The sequence below is a fragment of the Cyprinus carpio genome, chromosome A21 (genome assembly GCF_018340385.1).
Source record: "Cyprinus carpio isolate SPL01 chromosome A21, ASM1834038v1, whole genome shotgun sequence".
In the NCBI taxonomy this organism is placed as follows: domain Eukaryota; kingdom Metazoa; phylum Chordata; class Actinopteri; order Cypriniformes; family Cyprinidae; genus Cyprinus; species Cyprinus carpio.
In genome coordinates this window covers 22,144,931-22,169,604 of record NC_056592.1, presented here as the reverse complement: position 1 = coordinate 22,169,604, position 24,674 = coordinate 22,144,931, and the positions used below count along the sequence as shown (strand labels likewise).

General features: G+C 36.9%; 1 pseudogene; it reads left to right on the top strand.

Moving 5' to 3' along the window:
• Positions 1-18,769: 18,769 nt before the first annotated feature.
• LOC122134799 lies at positions 18,770-23,811 on the top strand (annotated as a pseudogene).
• Positions 23,812-24,674: the final 863 nt, after the last annotated feature.

Below are 24,674 nucleotides of genomic sequence, written 5' to 3'. Positions count from 1 at the left end.
CTCAAGGCAGCCTGCTTCTGTAACCAATGGGGAATTTCTACACAAACTGATGCATTTAAGCTACCGACATGACCGCAAGTGATTCACGCTAAGCAGCAGTATAGAATTCAAGCTCAATGCAAACTTCCTGTGATGAGGGATTTCTTTTCTTTTTTGCCAAGAGGGTGCCATTGCTGGTGCGGTGGTCATATGGAGAGACTGTGCCAATGTTGCATCCCATTGTGCCTAAAGCTCACTTTTTTATGTATATGATGTTATTGTCTTCTCAAACAGCTTTAAAACTAAGTTTCACACATGTTGCCAGACTGCTGGAAGATTTTAGAGCAATAAAGGTGTTTAGTGGATTTGTATATTTCTTGATAGCAATGTAGATGCAGAAGCTAGGTTTTGTACATTTCTTCACTAGTGCTTTTGTAAATTTAAGATGCCAGACTGTATCATATAGATGCTGTTCTCTTCATTTTTGGACTTTTAACTGTTACAGATACATTTTTGTTTGGTGTGGCAAATAAAGATTTAAGTTATGTCATTACATAGTTATGTCATCTGTATTTTTTTATTTATATTTTTTTAAATCGCTTGATAAAGGTCCAGACTTATTGCACGTTTAGGGGCCGTTCACTCAGAACGCATCTTTGCATCTAAAGATGCGAGACGCAGCGCTCAGGAGCGTTCTTAAAAAAAAAAATTATTAAAAAAACCTGATTGGCAAGCTGTGTGTCCCGGTCAGAACACCGGCGCGACAAGACAAAAACAATAAAACTCATTACTAACAAGCCATTTGTTGCATCCAGTGGGGACATAATTACTGATTACTATTACTATTGAGTTCTACTATGGCAAACCCAAAGGTTCAGAATTACGCTATAGATTAATCGCGTTTACATAGAAAACGCCGTTTTTTTTTACGGTGTTTAAAACTGTATTAGCGCCGTCAAATATGCCGTCCTCATAGAAGACGCCATTAAAAACTACGTATTAACGGCGAACAAACAAAAAAAAAAAAAGCCGGTTTTAAAGAAGTTCGGCTTGCCACAGGACACCGTAAAAAAACGGCGTTCTGATTGCACAAAGCCACGCCTGCTGATTTCCACAGCCAATAATATTGAACTGTTCTCACCCAATCAATGATGAACGGAACCAGACCAGACTAATTTACCACAGATCGTTTAACCGGAAATAGTACCTGTGAAGTGTTAGGGAATATTAAGTAACTCTTTGTATATTTTCATCTCTATAAACATTGAACATAGGCCGATTCCACATCTTTATCATACTTTAATGTAATTGTTAATTACATGGACAGCATTTTAGCATACCAACCCCTAGTTTATATATCTTTATATATTTACTACCCACATACCTTTTATGTATATAAATCAGTGCTGGTTGATAATATTCAATTAGCTTTGAGTAATTTAATTTCCAATACAATAAATCATACATGATAACGGAAGTCAGAGAGTGTGTAAAAGCTGTGCAGCTACAGAAGTTGGAGGCAATGGTCCTTAGCCTTTTTGTTATGAGTGTTTGACCACACCGCTACGAGTCCCGCTCGGTCCCGCTCCACAGATTCTGGTATACGGGGAGTTTATTTGCTGTTTAACAAACAAATATATGGTGACACATTGCTTCGGCATATTTTATTTTTTCCGCTCACGTCATAATAATATGTTATGTAGTTAAAACGACATATTTTCTCGTAATAACGAGATGTTACGTCGTAAAAACGACATAACTATCTCCTTAAAACGACATATTTCTTTCTCAACAACATGTCATAAAAACAATATGATTTTTCCCGTTATAGATCACATAATGTGAGCAAGCTAAGCGATTGTCCGCTCTGCTGTCGCCGTAATCCTAATAGTTGATCTTCCCTCAGTGTGCATCATTAGTGATTATCTGAACATGTCCCTCATCTGCTGCTGGATCAGTGAGTGTAGTGCTGGAGATCCAGGGGTTGGTTAGTTAGTTAGTTAATTAGTGGACGATTAATGTCCCTCTCCACAGCTGTCAGGTCAGTTTTAGTTATAAAGCACTTTTCAGAAATCATGATGTTGGCGAATGTCAGTTTTTAGATGTTATGTGTCCAAAATTACAACATTTCTGGAATTTATTTATTTTTAGCGCTTGTTAAGAATTGATCAAAATAATAAAATAAAATGCATTCATTAAAAAGCTGAGATTCTACGCTTTAAAACAATACCTATTTTGTGTTATTTCATTCAGGAGTTGCTTAGTAATTTGATTATGATTTTTTTTCGTGCGGGAGGTGTCAGAATTAACAGAAAATAAGAAGTTTGGAACAACATGACATGAGGATGAATAAATGAGGACAAAATTTTATTTTTATTTCGCACTATCCCTTAGGCAGGCTGGTTACACAACAGAAGTTTGTTGTAGTTGAAATGTACACATTTTAATTGGGTGAATAAAAATATATGAAAACATAAATATATTTTTTAATATTAGATATGGTCTGTAGTAAAGTAAGTAGTGTGAGTGGGATGTCAACAAAAAGCTACTGTTTTCAATATTATACTATATAAAATAGTCTAAAGCAGGGGTTCCCAAACTTTTCCATCCCACGACCCACCTAGACAAGTATAATCTATTTCAAGATTCAAGAAAATATCAAAATATTTGAGATAAAAAAAATTACATTATGTTTGTTATTAGTTTGATGTTTGATATGTTAGGTATTTAGTATTTATGAAAATTTTATTTTTTTTTTTAGTTTTAAAATTTAAATTTAATATTTAAGTTTTAATTTCTTTGGTAACAGACGTTAAAATATGAAACGTCCATAAAAACGTGAAACAGGCTCACTCCAGTGAACTGTAATCTGCGGTGCTTTTGTTAAACTCATCGAGGGGTTCAGCGCAGAAAATGCATTCATGGTCCTTCCGTGTGTGTGTGTGTGTGTGTAAGGGAGAGCGACGCACAATCCAACACTTTTTTAGGAAAGCATAAGAAGTAAAGCAGAACTATCTAAAACAGTTTGGAGATTAAAATAATTGTGAAATAGGTAAAAGAATTAACAGATGCATCTCATTTTAAATAAACACTAAAATAAAACGAGTTGACAAATTTACTTCAGTCAGAAATTAACTTTTGCAATGGTTAAATAAATGTTCAGCAATATCTTCAAAAGATTTTTGAACTTTGGCAATTTTTTTTTCTCTATATAGAGATGACATGTCAAGGAAATATTGCGAAATGTTGTAAATTTTGTTAAGTGGAAATGTGTAAATCTTGTAGTGTTACAGTTAACCCTGCGTTTATGCCCTGCTCACCCCGTACATGTGAAATGCTTTTTACAGACCGTTTCCCGAACGAAAACAGACAGACAGTCTGAAAAGCAGTTCAAACAGACGATAGAAATGAATGAACATACCCTACCTGTAACCATTTCCGTAACAGTTGAATTTTCTGGTGTATGCAATCTCATGCAGAATACAGCGCATTGAAGTGAGCGAGTTTTTTTCGCAATTCGTAATTAATGTTGGTAGGCTATATCGTGCAGCCCTAGACTGACCTGTGTGAGTGTGTGTGTCATTTTAGTGATGGGATTTATGGCTCTTTGAGGGGATCCGGATCTTCGCGATCCGTTCCTTTCAAAGAGCCGTTCAAAAGAACGGCTCTTTTGGCTCTTTTTAAATATTTAGTCAGTTTTAAGAAGCCAGCTTGGGGGCATCTCAGTTTATCCTGGAAATAATCATTGGGAGGAATGATGAGGTGAGATTTGTAGTCAAATAATTAAAACTCAGATATCACACACCAATATCTGAGTTTGAATTATTCTGAAATATTGATTATTACCTCATTTGTCATGTGTGGACTATATTCCATAGGGTTGCACAAATCCCTCTGCTTAGAGAGTGACATCACTATTTTGGATTTACCTTTAGTACAAAGTGTGTGTGTGTGTGTGTGTAAAGCTACGTTGACTTATGTTATTCATACAATACCTACTCACAAATAAACATAAAAAACAAAGCCGGCTGCAATGAATTTTTGTGCAAAAAAGTAGATAAAATTAGAATAAATAAAATGGAAATGTCTACATACTACATACTATTACTACTGTAAACTTTCGCAAATAGGACTTTGCGTGCACAACTAATAACTAATATCATCACGCTATAAAGGGTTGGCCTGCGCTGGGTGCGCCCCTCCCCCTATAACTGTTTCTGTCTCGCGGAGGAGCTCATTTGTGTGCATCTGTGTGAAACACTCATAGGAAAAAAAGAACGACAGAAAGAACGGCTCCCCTCCAGCCGCGACTCGGCTCCCATCGTTCATGTTTATGAGCCGTTCAAAAGAATCGGTTCGTTCGCGAACGTCACAACTCTATGTCATTTAAATACAAATTTAGCTGCAGCCAAGTGACTGTGGGACCCACCTTGCTCCATTCTGCGACCCACAGTTTGAAAACCCCTGGTCTAAAGCACAACTGCTTGAGACTCGCTGAGAATGTGATGCTGCTCTGCGCCACTAGAGGTAGTGTGACTGTTTTTCATGCAACTCACCTTAACCAGGTAGAAACGAAAGTAAACAAGCAGAAAAGAAGAAACGCCATTTTTAGGCTTTAAAAACCAGCCTGTTTTTTGTGGTAAGTTTACAACTTATTCTACATTTAGCCATTTAGTCATATAAAAATGAGCTTTGTTTATATGAGATTTTAATCCTGAATGATTGTATTTAGATTTAACAGCTCTAAACCGAATGGCAGAAACGTCGACGATTGAAGTGCTTCAGTCAATTCTGACATATAACATTGATAAATAGCCTACTTCTTATTTCACTGGCATAATGGAAACAGACGTTAATGTACATATAGTACATGGGACACATTATAAATATTGATCTGATTGTTGATTTGTTACACAAACGTGAGTAAAATATCTGTGATACACTTATATAGTGCGGTACACTCGACATAGGGTGAATTGCCCTAATCAAACACACCTGAACAAGCTCATCAAGGTCTGAAGGGTTAGAAAGCTACAGGCAGGTGAGTTTTAATTGGGGTTGGAGCTGAACTCTGCAGGGCTGCGGCTCTCCAGGACCGGAGTTCGGCACCCCTGGTCTAGTTTTTGTAGGTCCTCTATTATTACACGAACGCCAGTGAAACTATGGGTTAGCCAAAGCTGTGGTATAATGTCATCAAAATCACATGAACTCTCAGATGTCCAGTCATATTTGAGGTCAGAGCAATCATCGGACAGGAAGCACATTGTGTAAAGACCACCTAAAGGTCAGTGACATAGAGTTTGGACAAATATGATATTAAGAAGAATAAATTAATTTTAAACAAGACAGTCCTGTTTACTTGTTGGTCTAATGTGCTTATAAAATATTTGTTTAACTTTTTTCAAAATATAGTATAACTTTTAATGTATAAACTATATATTTTATATTTTTTATCAAATTTCCTAGTGTCCCACTTTAGAAAATGTGGTTTTGAAAAGTGGGACAGTACTTCAGTCGGTCAAAAATGTGTGGTATGGTTTGTGGGACAAACATGGTTATTATATATGTTATATATATTATTCAATATTAGAATGCTGTTACTGCAGATGTTTAAGGTTATGGGAATTTTTTTTCTTTCTTGCGGGATGGTTTGAAGGCTCTTTGTGGTTCTTGTGTGTGTGTGTGTGTGTGTGTGTGTGTGTGTGTGTGTGTGTGTGTGTACAGTACCTGGTATCCTCTATGTTATATATGAGGACCAGATGTTCCCACAAGTATAGTAATACCAGTACATTTTGACCTTGTGGGGACATTTTTTGGTCCCCATGACCCACATGAGGAAACAAGCTTATAAATCATACAGAATGAAGTGTTTTAAAAGTCACAAATGTTTTTAAAGTATAGCAGAAAGTTTTGTGTGAGGGGTAGGTTTAGGTGTTGCAAGATTTTATATTTTTCCTTCAAAAAGGCCTAGGCTATGCCTGTTTGTTGTTGTATGTGTTTGTTGTTAACTAAAATTAACTAGAGAACAATCAAGAAATTCTGACTGTGCATTTAAAGGGGTCATATGATGTTGCTAAAAAAGAACATTACTTTGTGTATTTGGTGTAATGAAATGTGTTTATCAAGTCAAGTCAAGTCTGCTTTATTGTCAGTTCTATTAGAAGAAGTAAAGATTTAAAAGCTCTCAATATTAATGGTGTCAGGTGCACAGATCCAAAATTGATTTCTACTTTTGTTACTACCTTTTATAATGACCTTTACACTTCTGAATTTAATATGGATAATTGTGAGAATTTTTTGGAAACAATTAGGAATCATATTCCTGTCATTGATAATGATTTTAAAGATATTTGTGAGGCCACTTTGACAATAGAGGAAATTAAATCGGCTCTATTTTCTATGAAAAAAAATAAATCCCCTGGGGTTGATGGATTTTCCGTTGAATTTTACATTCATTTCTGGGATTTAATACAGTCCCCTTTGCTTCTCATGTATAGTGAATGCATTGCTCAGAGAGAAATGACTTCATCAATGAAACAGGGTATTATTTCCCTTATCCCAAAGCCTGAGAAAGATTCTCTCTTAATTGATAATTGGAGACCAATTACACTTCTTACAGTTGATTATAAGATCTTGGCCTTGGTATACGCAAATAGATTAAAATTTAAGCTTAGTCATATTATTGCAGAAACACAGTCAGGTTTTGTTAAAGGCAGGCACATGAGTAATAACTTAAGACTTGTTTTAGATTTATTGGATTTTGCTGACTTTGTGAAATCTAAAGCTATTATACTTTTCTTAGACTTTTATAAGGCCTTTGACACCATTAAGCATGAATTTCTTCTGCAATCTCTCTAATTGTTTGGTTTTGGGTCTTTGTTTGTTAATATAATTGAAATGTTTTATCAAGGAATTACCAGCTCTGTTATAGTTAATATGTTCACCTCACAAAGATTTTCTATAAGACGTGTCATCAGACAGGGTTGCCCAATTACTACTTTTTTATTTTTTTTGGTTACTTTGTTTTTATAATTGTGTATTTTGCACAATGTGAACTTTAAAGGTATTTCCATCTTTGATAGGGAAGTTAAAATCTCTCAGCTAGCTGATGACAGCACTCTTTTTTCAAAGATAAAATCAATTTTCTATAGCCATTCTGATAATTAAACATTTCTCGTGTGCTTCTGGGTTAAAGCTAAATTTGTCCAAATGTGAGATAATTTTGTCACTGCATAAATGTGATGACGTATTAATTCAGGGTATTCCAGTTAAGGAAAAAATTATTTATTTATTTATTTATGTAAAAATTTAATAGCCAGACAACAACATAATTTTTCTAGTAGATTAAAGAAGACTCAAAAAATTTTTAATCTTTGGCTACAAAGTGACCTCTCTCTTTATGGTAGGGTTCTCCTCTCTAAAGCGGAAGGTCTTTCTCGCTTCGTCTATCCTTCACTTTCTTTATATGTCAATGACTGTACTATTAAAGGTGTTAATAAACTTCTCTTCGACTTTATATGGAAAAACAGGTCTCATAAACTTAAAAAAGCAGTGATATCAAGTTGTAGAAGTGATGGGGGACTTGAAGCTTTAAACTTTCATAACACCATTTACACATTTAAAATAAACTGGAAGATGTTTAATAAATCCAAATTCTTTATGGTTCTTTATTCCTAATTATATATTCAGTAAAATTGGAGGCCTCCCCTTTATCTTAAAATGTAATTAGATGCATAATAAACTCCCGGTTAAATTAGCTAATTTTCATCAACAGGCTCTTCTTGCATGGAAGTTTTTTTACGTTCACAACTTCTGACCACATAAAACTCTCTTGTGGAATAATATGGATATAACTGTTAGGAACAAATCTCTTTTTTTCACTAATTGGTTTAATAGAGATTTAATTTATATTTTTTTCTTTATTTGACGATTTTGGCAATATCTTGTCGTGTGAACGCTTCATGACTGTCCATAACTTTCCTATTCCTTTCAAAGAATATAATAATGTTCTTAGAGCTATTCCCTCAGGTTTAATGCATCTGGTTAAGGGCCATATATTATACACCCACAAAGATATAAAGGAGTCGGCTTTGTTGCTGGGCGGCATTGGCATTTATGACAAGAAATGTAATAATAAACATGTTTGCCAGATATTTCAGAAGAGAGACCGCATTGTTCCTCGAGGTAGATCCCATTGGGCTGCCTTAATTAATAATATAGTTTGGAGAAGAGCGTGGTTGTTGCCTCATAAATATCTTCCTAATAAGACAAAAGAAGTCCAATTTAAAATACTGCATAAAATGTATCCTGTTAACTCAACTGTTTCCAAATATGTTGATATTCCTAGTACCTGCACATTTTGTGGCAATGAAGAGGAAACCTTAATACATTTATTCTATTCTTGTGAGTTTGTTCAGAAATTTTGGCTTGACTTGTATTCCCATTTAAACAAACCCCCTATCTTTGCACAATCTTTTAGCTTGAAAGATATTATTTGTTATTACTCTGACTCTGCCAACAAATCTAAAGAGTATATATTCAACTTTTTTATTTTGTTTGGCAAATTTTTCATCCATAAGCAAAAATTTATGGGCTCAATTCCAACTTTTTCACATTTTCTGACTGAGGTTGACTCACTGCTCACATCTTTTTGTTTGACTAACAATAAAAAATGAGTCAGGTTTTTGGATTTATATGAAAAATGTATTTCTATTGACTCTAATTAAGCTTAGATAGCTTTTCTCATTGCTTTTCATTGCTCTTTTATTTTTATTGTTATTATTATATTTTCCCTTTATTGTAAGCTACATACCCCCTTATTGTGTTTTATTTCTTCTCTTCTTTTTTTCTGACTTCTATCTTCTTTTATTTGTTAATGTTCTCCTGAAGGTGATTGTATATTTTCATCCAATTTCTTAAAAAAAAAACTCTGTCCAGCTGCTCTGCTCGTGCACATCCCACCATCGGTTCTCTTTTAGCAGTTCAGTCAATGTACTGTTAGGAGTAACTGAATCACTCGGGATATTGGTTTATCTCGCATCAGAGGTAGTGTAAGGCACGTTTATAAACCAAATAACTTAAGTTATTTGTGGATTAGTGCGTACTGTAGACGCGAACCGTTTCAAACGATTCTGTTCGATTTGGTATACTGGTTTGACCGGTTCAATAAGAAGATCCGGTTAAATAGAAAGATTCGTTCTTGATCCGAACATCACTAGACGAGACAAAACCAATAAAACCCATTACAAACGAGGCGTTTTGGTTAGAAATAGCAGCCGAGGGCCAAGTTTGAACATAGCCTTATATTGTCTTTTTATGCGTTGGGTAGCGCGTGTAAATATAAAACCATTTCTGCATTTGTGATTGGAGAAACCGCAAACAACAAGCCTACTTTACACTACTCAAAACTCACGTTTGAATCATTGGCAAATTATTTAGATATAAAAAACATACTTAGAGACTGTGAGTCAGAAGTGCAGGGTTGCCAACTTTGGGACTTTGGCTGGAGTGAGACTCTGTAAAAATGTCAGTTTGCGCGTGTGCGCGGAGAAAATGTTTGGTAACCCTAATTTTGAAAATCAATGTCAGTCCTTGTTTACTTAGTATAAACCCTGATTTATGCACAAAAAACCTGAGTATAACGGTTAACGCTTTTTCAAAATGTACAATTAATTTACTGATTGCACTATAAAAAATAAAGATAAAGGTGAACAAAATAAAGGTGATTAAATAACATGTAAAACAACAACATCAGAACAATAAGAAATATAAAAAAAAGGTTCATATTTTGAGTTATGGTGAGGTATCAGGTGGAGGGCACACTGGCTACGTTCACACTGCAGGCTGAAACGACCCAATTCCGATTTTTTTGCCTCTATGCGACCTGTATCTGATCTTTTCATGACAGTCTGAACGACACAGATCCGATCTTTTCAAATGTGACCCAGGCCACTTGGCGATCTTTTGAAATGCGACCTCCGTCTGAACGGCCAGGCCACATGTATCCGACCCGTACGTCATTGATACGCTACAAACGTCATAATTCTGCGTTGAAGTAGGCGGGAACGAGAAGATAGAAGCCACTCACATCAGTATCCCAACACTCCTGGCTGCGACTCTGCACCCACACACGTTTCTCTGTACCGACGTTGCTAACACTGCTCCACAAAAACGCCATGGCCAAAACACCTTGCTCTCCTCCTTCTTTTTAATTTTCTTCTTAAAACGAGAAGATTGTAATTGTGCTGGCTCCGTTGGGAAAATAACTTTAATATTGCAAAAAGAGCTCCGCTGTTGCCTACACTGTTGTTGACATCCATGTTTAACGTTAGCTACTTCCGCAAACAAACGAGTGACGTCGTTGGCCGTTGAGTAATCTTCTGCGGGGGCGCATAGGGCCGGCGGGCGGGTCACTTCTGGGTCATTTCACGTTCACACAGGAGATCACAAAAGGTCGCATTTAATTTGAAAATGTGAACGGCCTTGCAAAAAAATCGAATTTTTTCAAAAAATCGGAATTGAGCATTAAGCCCTGCAGTGTGAACGTAGCCACTGTCCATCTTTTAATGAATAGGTAGCCTAGTGTAACATTTTTTGCTAACAAACAACTGAACATTATTAATTATGTGACTAGCTTACCTGCTGAAGCTCTTCTTGATTCTTCTCTCCATCATCTCCATCTTTCTTTTGAAATATTTCAGCCAGCTCATCTAACAAAACGTAATTAGGTCAGAAATTAATTTTTTTGCGTGAGTCAAAATAATAAACAGCCTTTTTTTTTGTCACATTAATTTCAGTACATTTAATTGAGATAATAAGGTAGGCCTATTATGTTGAATACAAACATGAAAAATTGTCCAGAGTAAAATTTGAAATGTATAATAAAAAAAAAATCTATATATTGATCAAAATGAGAGAAATGTATGAAATATTACTATCATTGGGGTGAAATTTATTATTATTTTTTTTTGGTCAGTTTTGTTACCTGACTCGGAAGGTACTCGGTTACTTTCGTAACCTCGGTTTCCTGAGAGATAAGGGAACGAGTATTGCGTTGCAAACGCTATGAGAAAACTCCTTTTCTCGAGAAAATAACGGCCATGATGTGTAAAGCAGAAGCATCCTGGACAGCGCCGGAGTGTGCACGATCCGCGAGTGCTGAAGACGTTCTGCGCGGCTTTGATGGGTGCGCGGCCACAAATGGGCGGCAACCGCTTCTTCCAGTGGCAAGAGCTTCACATATCCTTTTTTCCTCAGTGCCGTCAACAAATAGAGCGTTAACTGTACATACACACAGTCGCCGACTTGACCTGCAAAGAAGCTCTGGCCGCTTTGTCAAAGACGGGGAAGCTTGATGCTTTGGCCGCTCTGAATATTGAGTGCGCATGCGCGGCCGGGGCGCTCTCTCTCTCTCTCTCTGCTCGTGCGCGCTGAAAGTTTCATATTTTGGTATGAACATTAACCCACTAGTGTGGAGGATAGCCTGTTGAGATTTACTCACCAAACGGAAAATCTACCCGCATTTGGCGCTTGACGGGTGTTAATTTCGGACCCTAAATGAGACTATTTTTATTGAGCAATTTAGCTAGCCCACATCATAACGCACGTCAGACAACATTTGCAACTATAGTTGAAGTCTGTAACTTGGCACACAGACTGATTAGGCAAGGCTACGTCTGTAGTGACAAGGCTCACCATTTTATTATTCGCTTACCTTCATTGTCTTACAAACTTTCACACGTTCCGACTCCGAACTCTCTCTGAACTTCTCACACGCAACTGGTCGTATCAGGTGCAAGGTTTTCAGCCAATCAACGATCAGAGGATACTGCAGTGAGAACGTTGTAGGGAGATGTAACAGCTGTGGGCCTTAAACTCCTCTCCTGTCATTAATACGCTGTGGTCTAGTCATCAACAGAAAATTAACGGATTGAGAGGGGAGAAAAATAGATTTTGGCGTGACATTTCTTGCGTGTGCGTGAGAGCATGAGATTGATGCTGAAAGCGTGAGTGTCTGGCCAGATGCGTGAGAGTTGGCAACCCTGGAAGTGCCAGACTGTCCTTGCAAAGTTGGAACTCCACTTTATAAAAACAAACACCGGCATTGTAGGCTACTCTCACAGGAGACAGTCCTCATCCATGCATTGCACACATCTGAATATTTGGGTTGAACTGTTCTGTTCTGTAACAGTGTTGTAAATACAATTTAACCACTGATTTCTAGTTGTGTCCTCGTTTGGAAGGCCAAACAAAGTAGTTTCGCTTTCACAACGAACACACAGCTTCTCCACGACATGGAGCCTGTGGTAACAGAAAGAATAAACGCCTACTTTCCTGAACATTTGGTTGGTGTTATGAAAATCTTCCCACATCGTGACCAAGACATGGTGGGGTGTGTTAGAACGAGCCAGTTTAGGTAGGAGTGGTTGATTCTTAACTTTATAAAGAATATATATTTGAATTGAGACTTTAGTCTTTGGAACTATACAAATCTTCTTTATGCACCAAGAGCTTGTAACACTCCAAAGAGAAAGGAAAACTTGAAATCGCATCATATGACCCCTTTAACTTCTATCTACATAACAACATAGGCCAATGATAATAGTTGCTTTGTCTTTATGATAAATACATCAGTGCATCGTATTGTATTATTTGTCTGATGATGTTCAGTTATCCATGTTTCAACCATACATAACCAAAAGCATTTTACTATTCCACATGAACCAATATGATTTTGGCCTTTTATCATATACTTTTCAGTGTCCCACATTAGGAACACAACTGTCCCACATTCGGAAGCTGCAGATTTTCGATTTGCACTAAGAGCACTAATACAGGTGCTTCTCAATAAATTAGAATGTTGTGAAAAAGTTAATTTATTTCAGTAATTCAACTCAAATTTTGAAACTCATGTATTAAATAAATTCAATGCACACAGACTGAAGTAGTTTAAGTCTTTGGTTCTTTTAATTGTGATGATTTAGGCTTTACCCACCAATTCACCATCTCAACAAATTAGAATATTTCATAAGACCAATAAAAAAACATTTTTAGTGAATTGTTGGCCTTCTGGAAAGCATGTTCATTTACTGTACATGTACTCTATACTTGGTAGGGGTTTCGTTTGCTGTTATTACTGCATCAATTCGGCGTGGCATGGAGGAGATCAGTTTGTGGCACTGCTGAGGTGGTATGGAAGCCCAGGTTTCTTTAACAGTGGCCTTCTGCTCATCTGCATTTTTTGGTCTCTTGTTTCTCATTTTCCTCTTGACAATACCCCATAGATTCTCTCTGGGGTTTAGGTCTGGTGAGTTTGCTGGCCAGTCAAGCACACCAACACCATGTCATTTAACCAACATTTGGTGCTTTTGACAGTGTGGGCAGGTGCCAAATCCTTGCTGGAAATGAAATCAGCATCTTCAAAAGCTGGGTCAGCAGAAGGAAAGCATGAAGTGCTCCAAAATTTCTTGATAAACGGGTGCAGTTGACTTTGGTTTTCAAAAAACACAATGGACCAACACCAGCAGATGACATTGCACCCCAAATCATCACAGACTGTGGAAACTTAACACTGGACTTCAAGCAACTTGGGCTATGAGCTTCTCCACCCTTCCTCCAGACTCTAGGACCTTGGTTTTCAAATGAAATACAAAACTTGCTCTCATCTGAAAAGAGGACTTTGGACCACTGGGCAACAGTCCAGTTCTTCTTCTCCTTAGCCCAGGTAAGACGCCTCAGGGGTGGCTTAACAAGAGGAATACGACAACTGTAGCCAAATTCCTTGACACGTCTGTGTGTGGTGGTTCTTGATTCCTTGACACCAGCCTCAATCGATTCCTTGTGAAGTTCACTCAAATTCTTGAATCGATTTTGCTTGACAATCCTCACAATGCTGTGGTTCTCTCGTTGGTTGTGCATCTTTTTCTTTCCACACTTTTTTCCTTCCACTCAACTTTCTGTTAACATGCTTGGATACAGCACTCTGTGAACAGCCAGCTTCTTTGGCAATGAATGTTTCCTTGTGAAGGGTGTCAATGATTGTCTTCTGGACAACTCTCAGATCAGCAGTCTTCCCCATGATTGTGTAGCCTAGTGAACCAAACTGAGAGACCATTTTGAAGGCTCAGGAAACCTTTGCAGGTGTTTTGAGTTGATTAGTTGATTGGCATGTCACCATATTCTAATTTGTTGAGATTGGGGTTTTGTTAAATGTGAGTCAAAATCATCACAATTAAAAGAACCAAAGACTAAAACCACTTCAGCCTGTGTGCATTGAATTTATTTAATACACAAGTTTCACAATTTGAGTTGAATTACTGAAATAAATGAACTTTTTCGTGACATTCTAATTTATTGAGAAGCACCTGTATGTCTATAATTTCTTTAAAGAAAATGTTATCTGTATTTTCTCTTTTGATTTGATTAGGACACATCCTGGGGTTTTTAAAATGTGACACTGGAGCACAAAACCAGTCTTAAGTCACTGGAGTATATTCAGGGGCATTTCTACATTGAATTACACCCTGGGCGAGACCCCCTTCGAGAAAAAAAAAAAAAAAAAAAAAAAAAAAAACTTTAAAGGGTCAAAAAAACTTTAAATATAAGAATAAATACATTTTAATTAACTTATATTATTTATTAATTACAATTGTTGCTCTAGACCGTTAACTATGGCTATTTTTTATTAATACAGTTGTCTGATTGATTTGATAGTCTCAAGCATTCAGAAATCACACAAAATAAAATTAAGCAGTTTTCCTATGATAAAACCATGGTAAATTTTGGTAAGGGTTGTGATGTCCACATTTTTATTGAAGAAATAATTTCTATAGCAAAAAGGTGGCCAAAAATTAAAAAATTAAGTGGACATTTGAATTAAATGTTTGGTCAATATTAAACAAGGATTTGATCGTCATGTAAGTGTACCAACAGCAATTATCAGGCCTTTGGTGAACTTTGCAGGCATTTGTAATAATGTAAATTGTTTATTTTGTATTACATTATGTATTTTAACAGTGTTTTTCAATGAAACTATATGATTATTATTAATTAACCAATCGCCTCGTTGTTTTATATAATACATTTTAAGTCATGGAAACTAGAATATTAAGTTAGATGCGTTGGTGAAATTATTACAGACATTAAAACACATTACTAAGGTCAACAGTCAAAAAAGTTTCACAGGATTATGAAAGTAGCTACCTGAAAGTGATGCATGGGCTTCATCTCAGGCTTTTTCTTTTCTCTGTGCTGATGTCTTTTCTCTTATATAGCCTAGTTGTCCATTAATTATGATGATCATTTATATTCAGCAACAAACATGAGGTGGGCGCAGATGCAGGAATGGCGCATCACATGTGCTTATATTGCCTGCGTTCATCATAAAATTCCTTTTTTTATAATTGTGTATATATATATATATATATATATATATATATATATATATATATATATATATATATATATATATATATATATATATATAATATGTATGTGTGCTCATGTTTAGATTTGTATTTTTATTTATGCATATGTTAATTTTAATACAAAACTAAAGGGTTTTCTTTTTTTTGAGCAACTGGAATGGTGCCCCCCTGGGAGTTGGTGCCCTACACAAACTGCTTACTCTTCATATAGGGAGCGGCGTTACTGAGTGAAATGATAGATAATAGAAAACCGCTTCATGGCGCAGAGGATTGTTCTTCTTATTATTTTTTTTTTAACCTTATGACTGGTTTTGTGGTCCAGGGTCACAAATGGTATTGTGTGTAATTTAATGTTATGGCTACACATCGCAATATTTTACAAAAGTCTGAAATGCAAAAAATGTCCCACATTAGGGCTATTTACCCTAGTACAAAATAAAAGCTGAATATGGCATCCAAATGACCACATTAATATTAAAAAGTACTAAACACGGGTGAAATTGCATTGTAAAATCACATGTAAATGATCACAAATGTTGGGGCTACTACATTATTTCACATATCCAAATTTCCAATTTCTGCATTTATACACTACTGAAGCAAACATTAAAAGCTCAATAAACAGTAAGAAAAGGTTATATAAATGTACCAGAGTATTACAACTAAAGATTTTTAAAGAGAATCATTAACGGATCTGCAATTGTGCTGTATTGAGTTTAACTTGTATTGCACTGAACTTTAGCTCTAATACCCTAATTGTTAAGAAAAATAATTCATTCCAGACTAGGGTTATTTGGCTTTCAACATACCAGAACCCTTTTTGGTGCTTAACCATCTTTTAATATGCTTCTGTAAAGAACTATGCTTTGAAATTTCTTCATATACCCTTAATATATATACAGTCATGCCCAAAAATAAGGGCACCCTTGGTAAATATGATCAAAGAAGGCTGTGAAAATTAATCTGCATTGTTAATCCTTTTGATCTGTTATTTAAAAAATTCACAAAAATCTAACTTTCATTGGATAATAAGAATTTAAAATGGGGGGAAATATCTTTATTAATAAAATGTTTTTCTCTAATACACATTGGCCACAATTAATGACACCTTTTTATTGAATTCTTTTTTAAACCTCCATTTGCCAGTTTAACAGCTCTAAATTTTCTCCTATAATGCTTGATGAGGTTAGAGAACACCTGACAAGAGATCAGAGACCATTCCTTCATCCAGAATCACTTCAGACCCTTTAGATTCCCAGCTCCATGTTGGTGGTGCTGCTCTTCAGTTCACCACACTCATTTTCTATAGGGTGCAGGTCAGGGAACTGGAATGGCTATAGCAGAAGCTTGGTTTTGTGCCCAGTGACCCATTTTTGTGTTGTTTTTGGGGTTTGTGTTTGGGTTATTGTATGGTTGGATGATCCAAACATGGTCCATTTATAAGATTTCTAACAGAGTCAGTCACTTTCTGATTTTTTATCTGTTGGTATTTGATAGAATCAAAGATGCCATGTATCTAAACAAGATGTCCAGGACCTCCGGCAGAAATATAGGCCCACAACATCAAAAATACAGCAGTATATTTCATTGTACACATGGGGTACTTTTTATCCCTGTTTTCACCAAACCCATCTTGAGTGTTTGCTGCTAAAAAGCTAATTTTTTTGTTTCATCTGACCATAGAAGCCAGTCCCATTTGAAGTTCCAGTCATGTCTGATAAATGAATATGAGGTCCAAACACAAACCTCAAAAACAACACAAAAATGGGTCACTGGGCACAAAACCAAGCTTCTGCTATGGCCATTCCAGTTCCCTGACCTGAACCCTTTAGAAAATGAGTGTGGTGAACTGAAGAGCTAACAGATCAAGTATTCACATATCCCTGTGATCTCCCAGAAGAAGGTTAGTTTTAAAGTAACCAACAGTTTAATGTTTAACATCAGCAACACTGACTCAATGACAAACAAGTCATTCATAAGAAGACAAACGATGGCACCTGTATTCATAGCAACTCGTTTCTAACTAATTTATCATTAATCATTATACATAAATGTAATAATATATAATGTGTCAGGCAATCATTCATGCAATGGTATGTAAAAATCATGATCCTACTAAACAGCTACTTCAAGTAGGGTACAATATTCAGCAAACAAATATTTATTTATCAATTAGTGGACACCTATTTGAAAGTTGAAAACAAACATTTTAGCATTTAACATTTTTATTAAATGATCAGTATGTTTTGATTTTAAATGTAGCCAGAAACTTAATCAGAAAGTAGCAACAGAACTCGTCAAGGAGTATTAACCCAACTCCAACCACTGAATCTATTGAGAGCCATAGAAGTAGAGGACACATAAAACACACATACACTTATAATAAGTGCAATTGCACAAACCACATCACATTCTATTACTCATTCATCCATGCTTCCTTTTTCACTCCAACATTCCAATTATTCCTGCTCACTAAAAGCTGCACAGATATTTTTGCTTACCCCGACAGGCCTATCTATCTATCTAATCGTTCAGTTAATTAACACTTTATATCATCGCCACGATATGTATTGTCATATCACCTAGTTCTAACATGGAGCAATGCTTTAAACACATTTGACAAGCTAGTTGATAAAATTCAACAACAACCAATTAACTATTAAAACTGATTGGCAAATGCTATTTTTCCACTTGTCAGTGCACTTTTATTCTTTCATGTTAACTGAAGGCAAATCTGAATGATGCACTATTTTAACATTAATCAACATGTACAATTGACCATAACACCCTCACCTTATCTTATTCCAGAAAAGTTGCTCACCCAATGCTGAATAGAGTTGTACAGCTGCAGCTCACGTGATTAATGTTGGGGTTAGGGGGAGGGGGCGTGTCTGAATTAAATCAGTACCCTGATAAAGAGGTTGACTGTCACAAAGTATTTTATGGATCTTAAATGTGTTTAAATACAAATTACATTGGATTTTGGCCAAAAGGCTTTAAAATACGAAATAGTACTTTGTATTTCAAATACGGATTTTAAATACATGTATCTGAAATACTGCCCGTCCCTGTACACAAGCATACATTATACAGATGCACACACCACATGCAAAAAGTCTCGCTTAGCCTCCTCCCAAGTCTCATCAAAGATCATCCCAATCACCTCTTGTGCTGTGTACTCCTCCTTCGCCATGTTTTTGTTCAATTCTGTTATTATTTTATGCAATCCAAAACTCCATAACCATAACTCCTAATGATTTTGATAGTGCAAACAGTTGAGGAGTTGTGGTAAGTAACATGAATACAAGTTTGATTTGATGTGTTGGCGCCGACAAAGACTATTTAAAAGGGTTAATGGTCATTCTAATGGCTACAGTTTCTGCTCTTTTTCATTTTAGTAGGGGACAAATACATGAGCCGATCATATCTGTGCCATCCTCTACATCCCACTATCAGACCCACATCATGGAGGAAAAAACTGAAGTAGTCCTAAAGACACAAACACTGGAGACTGGAGTCTTGCAGAGAGTCAAAGACCAGCACAAAACCAGAATGAAGAACAAGTATGAGAGATTATTTGAGGGAAACAAACTACAGGGGAATAAAACCTTCCTGAACAGAATCAATATACAGCTGTACATCATAGAGGGAGAGAGAGAAGGAATGAATGAAGAACATGAGGTTTTACAGATGGAGAAATCAGCCAGAACAAAACACTCAAAAGACACTCCAATTGACTGCAATGACATCTTTAAAGCCTTACCTGAAGCAGGATGTGAGGAGAAAAACCAAATCAAGACTGTTCTTACTAAAGGCATCGCTGGAATCGGAAAAACCGTCACTGTGCAGAAGTTCATTCTGGACTGGGCTGAGGGAAAAGCCAATAAGGATGTAGATTTCATGTTTGTGCTTCCATTTCGAGAGCTGAACTTGATCCGAGATCATCAGTACAGTCTTCACAGACTTCTGCTGGACTTTCATCCTGAACTTCAAGATGTGGACTCAAAGATTTATGAGGAGTGTAAAGTTGTGTTCATCTTTGATGGTCTGGATGAAAGCAGAATCACAATGATGTTTTCAGATGCTCAGAAAGTTTCTAAAGTGACTGAGACTTCATCAGTGAGTGTGTTGATGTCAAACTTCATGAAAAGAGAGCTGCTTCCCTCTGCTCTCATCTGGATCACCTCCAGACCAGCAGCAGCCAATCAGATCCCCTCCAAATACATCCACCGTCTGACAGAAATTCAGGGATTCAGTGAGACTCAGAAGGAGGAATATTTCAGGAAGAGAATCAGTGATGAGCATCAAGCCAGCAGAATCATCTCACACATCAGAAGAGCAAGAAGCCTCCACATCATGTGCCACATCCCCGTCTTCTGCTGGATCTCATCCACTGTGCTTCAGAAGCTCCTGGAAGAAGATCTGAGTGCAGAAATCCCTCAAACTCTGACTGAAATGTACATCCACTTCCTGCTGATTCAGATTAACATGAGGAACCAGAAGTATGAAGAGAGAGATCCAGAGAATCTCCCGCAGTGCAACAGGGAAGTGATTGTGAAACTTGCTGAAGTGGCTTTCAAGCAGCTGATGAAGGGCAATGTGATGTTCTACAAGGAGGACCTGATTGAGAGCGGCATAGATGTCACTGACGCCTCAGTGCATTCTGGGATTTGCACTGAGATCTTTAAGGAGGAATCAGTGATTCATCAGAGGAAAGTCTACAGCTTCATTCATCTTAGCGTTCAGGAGTTTCTCGCTGCTTTCTATCTGTTTTATTATTATGTATTGAAACATGTTGACACAGTGCGGTTTTTGGATGTAGTTCACAATCTGCATAAAGGAGCAGTAGATAAAGCCCTTGAGAGTGAGAATGGACAGCTGGATCTGTTCCTGCGGTTCCTGCTGGGCGTCTCAGTAGAGTCCAATCAGAGACTCTTACAGGATCTACTGACACACACAGAGAACAGCTCAAAGAGCATCAGGAGAACCTCACAGTACATTAAAGAGAAGATCAAAGATGGACATGGACTCTCCACTGAAAGATCCATTAATCTGTTCCTCTGTCTGCTGGAAGTTAAAGGTCAGACTCTGTCCAAAGAGATTCAGGAGTTTTTGAAATCAGACAAACACTCAGCGAATAAACTCTCTCCTGCTCACTGCTCAACAATCGCCTACATGCTTCAGATGTCAGAGGAGGTACTGGATGAGCTGGACCTCAAGAAATACAACACATCAGATGAGGGTAGAAGGAGACTGATACCAGCTGTGATCAACTGCAGAAAAGCTCTGTGAGTTATTTGTCTGTTAATTTTCAAACATTCACAATAATAAAAAGCAACAAGAAAACAAAATTCTCTACAGTTAATCCAAAGTGATACTGTAGTTACTTTTAACTGTAGTAATTAATTCTTTCAGTTCAGTACTCAAATCTTCTTTCATTATATATTTTGTCTTATAGTCTTTCTGACTGCAATGTGACTGCTCAGGATTGTGAATTAGTGTCATCAGTTCTACAATCCTCAAACTCTGTCCTGAGAGAGCTGGATCTGAATAACAATGACCTACGGGATTCAGGAGTGAAGCTGCTCTCTGATGGCCTGAAGAGTCCGAACTGTCAGATGGAGATACTGAGGTGTGTAGCAATATTTGTCCATGTCAAGTCTCTAATGATGTCCTTTCATTCTGGATGCTATGTCTACCCTCTTGTTTCTGTCCACTTTCCTGTTAAAGCGTTCAGCAGATTACAATAAATTGCTCTTAATAAAGAAACAGCTCACATGTTTGTCCAAAGCCCTATTCGAATGGTAATTGTTTCTCATGTGTAAGTCTGTAAAAACAAATTTACATGGAACCTCAGTTTATAAAACTGATGGATTTGGATGGAGATTTATTCACAGTGGAGAAGTGAGTTCTCACATGATCAGGGGCACAATTGTCTACTTGTAAATAAAATGTCATATGCTTGGAATAATAAGAATAAATTCATATTTAATAATATCCTATTTATTATTTGATTATTTAAATCTCCTGTTTAAAAATAGGAAAATAGCTATAGTTGAAATGGTTTTCTGTCTTGCATTTTATCTCTCAAAATGATGGATGTCAATAAAAAATGTGGAGATTAGCAGAAATAAGTTAATGCAACCTCTTATTTACGTAAACATAAAGCTGCTTGGTTTATATGTAATTGTGGGCATATATAATACATATTTTAAAATGGTATTGCATACATGTTGCTGCCATAATAATGATTTAAAATGTTTTCATGCTTTTCTTCCCTTTCTTCTTTTTGTTCTTAACAGCTCCCACTCACTGTGGTTGGAGCAATTATGAAATATTGTTCTTGTAAATACTTTCAAGCATTTCAATATTAAATATGCACACAAATTCCAACAAAGTGCAACAGTTACTGTACAGTGTTTGGCAGTGGTCAAAAATGATTTAAACATTGGATTTTGAATCAATTTCTTCTTGTAAACTCAGAGATGTGGATTCAGACAGCAGTTAAATTACCACATGACCTTGGTGTTTGTCAAAAAACAGTAGGTAATTCGGCTGGAGATTTTTATGTGGGTGGTGGGAGAAAAACATCGGCATTCTGGATTCAGATGGCAATAAAATCACAGTCTAACCCCTGTAGATGTTGAAAATAGCTTACGTGCCCATAAGAAACAATTACCATCCAAATCAGGCTCAAGATGCTCTTTTCTATATAATGTACCTATGTACCTAATCACCTATGGCTGTCAAGCTCCAAAAATGACAAAGACTGTCTCTCTGCAGGTTGTCTGGCTGTATGGTGACAGAGGAAGGCTGTGGTTATTTGTCTTCAGCTCTGAGTTCAAACCCCTCACACCTGAGAGAGCTGGATCTGAGCTACAATCACCCTGGAGAATCAGCAGTCCAGCTGCTCAACCACAAACTGGAGGATCCAAATTATAAACTGCAGATACTCAAGTATGTGGAGCAGTTATGAATCATGTCTAGTAGGGCTAGATGGGCTTCTTTGCATACTCATGCATGGGTGCCAGGTCTGTGTACAGTTAAAACTCACTGTGTACAGTTAAAAAATAAATGAATAAAAACAGTTTTTTTTTTTATTCTGCTGCCCTGCACCCTAAACTGCCCTTGTTTATGCCGTTTATGAAATTGTATTGGTTGTAAGAATGTTATGCACTTCTTTTAAACAGTCATGCTAATTAACTGCTTTCAATACATTTGATGCGGTGCTTGGTTTATATTTACTCACTGAACCCTCTTGTGGGCTTAAGAGATGAACCAGTAGCTCAGGGGTTCTGAACTCTGGCCCTCGAGTTCCACTTTCCTGCAGAGTTTTTGACCAATCTTGGTCAAACTCCCCTGCCTGTAACTTTCTGGCAAACCTGGAGACCTTGACTAGCTTTATCAGGTGTGTTTGATTAGGGTTGGAGCTAAACATTATAATCCAGTTTTATTTTTTCCTTTGAGCGGGGGTATTATATTACACTGACATTAATACTAGGAGGATTGAATGTTTAAATCACAATTCACAGTAATTTTTTTTTTTTTTTGTGGTTTATCAGGTTCAAATACAGAATTTTTGTCTGCTGTGGTACTGCTATATCTTATTTACACAATAGTAAAACCATTTGCATTGGTCATTACTTATCAGACTGCATTTAACATTGTTTGTTTGTGTTTATATTTATGTCTCAGTTTGGACCATGGAGGACATTTCAGGACAAACCAGGACTGAGAAAATGTAAGTCCCCCCTCTCTCTGTCTCTCTCTCTCTCTCTGTGACACACACACAAACTCACCTGTGCATATTTAATAAAGTCATAGATGTTCTAATGTCTCTTGTGTTCAGATGCCTGTGATCTCACACTGGATCCAAACACAGCAAATACTAAACTCATCCTGTCTGAATGGAACAAAAAAACGACATGTTTGAAAAATCATCAGCCGTACCTTTATCATCCAGAGAGATTTGAGAGCCTTGAGCAGGTTTTGTGTCAAGAGAGTCTGACTGGACGCTGTTACTGGGAGGTTGAATTGAGAGGTTGGGTCACGTAGCAGTGGCATATAAAGGAATCAACAGGAAAGAACGGAGTGACTCTAGGTTTGGATACAACAAAAAGTCCTGGAATCTTTACTGTTGTGATACAATTTACTCTGTCTGGCACAATAATAATAAGACAAACATTCCACACCCTTCATCCTGTAGTATGGTATGTTTTTATGTGGGTTTGTCTGCTGGAACTCTGTCCTTCTACAGCGTCTCTGACACACACACACTCACACACTTACACACATTCAACACCACATTTACTGAACCCCTCTATGCCGGATTCAGATTTTATCCTGATTCTTCTGTGTCTCTGTGTCAGATTTAATTGCAGAGACATATGGAAACCCATTTCCACATCAGAGCAAGAAAAAAAAATCAGTTGTGACTTTTTTTTATCACATCATTTAGCACTTTACAACTTTAATAAGTAGCTGCAATTCTAAGCTATAGTTGCTTTGTAAGATATAAAGTCAGTTTGTAAACTACTGTTGTGGGAGCTGCAGTTATGAGAAATAAAACTGAGATATAACTTTTTGAGACTGTCAGATAGTGAAATAATGTTTCATAACTTTAGTCAAAGGTGTTGGTCTGTAGAAACAATCTGGACTCTTCATTTGGTGTGATCTTATAAAATCTACTGTAGATGTCTTCACTGTTTCAGAGGATCCACAGTCTCAGTTTCATCTCGCTGGATTGTCAGAAACTGTTACTGTTAGGTCAGTGTGTTTTCTCTCTGTTGAAATACACTCATCAGCCACTTTATTAGGTACACCTGTTCAATTGCTTGGTAACACAAATTGCTAATCCAGCCAATCACATGGCAGCAACTGATCAACAAAAAAGATGTGGTGAAGATGACTTGCTGAAGTTCAAACTGAGCATCAGAATGGGGAAGAAAGGGAATTTAAGTGACTTTGAACGTAGAATGGTTGTTGGTGCCAGACGGGCTGGTCTGAGTATTTCAAAAACTGCTGGTCTACTGGGGTTTTCACACACAACCATCTCTAGGGTTTACAGAGAATGGTCTCTTAAAGAGAAAATATCCAGTGAGTGGAAGTTGTTTGGACGAAAATGCCTTGTTGATGTCAGAGGTCAGAGGAGAATGGGCAGACTGGTTAGAGATGATAGAAAGGCAACAGTAACTCAAATAACCACTCGTTGCAGCCAAGATATGCAGAATACCATCTCTAAATGCACAACACATCGAACCCTGAAGCAGA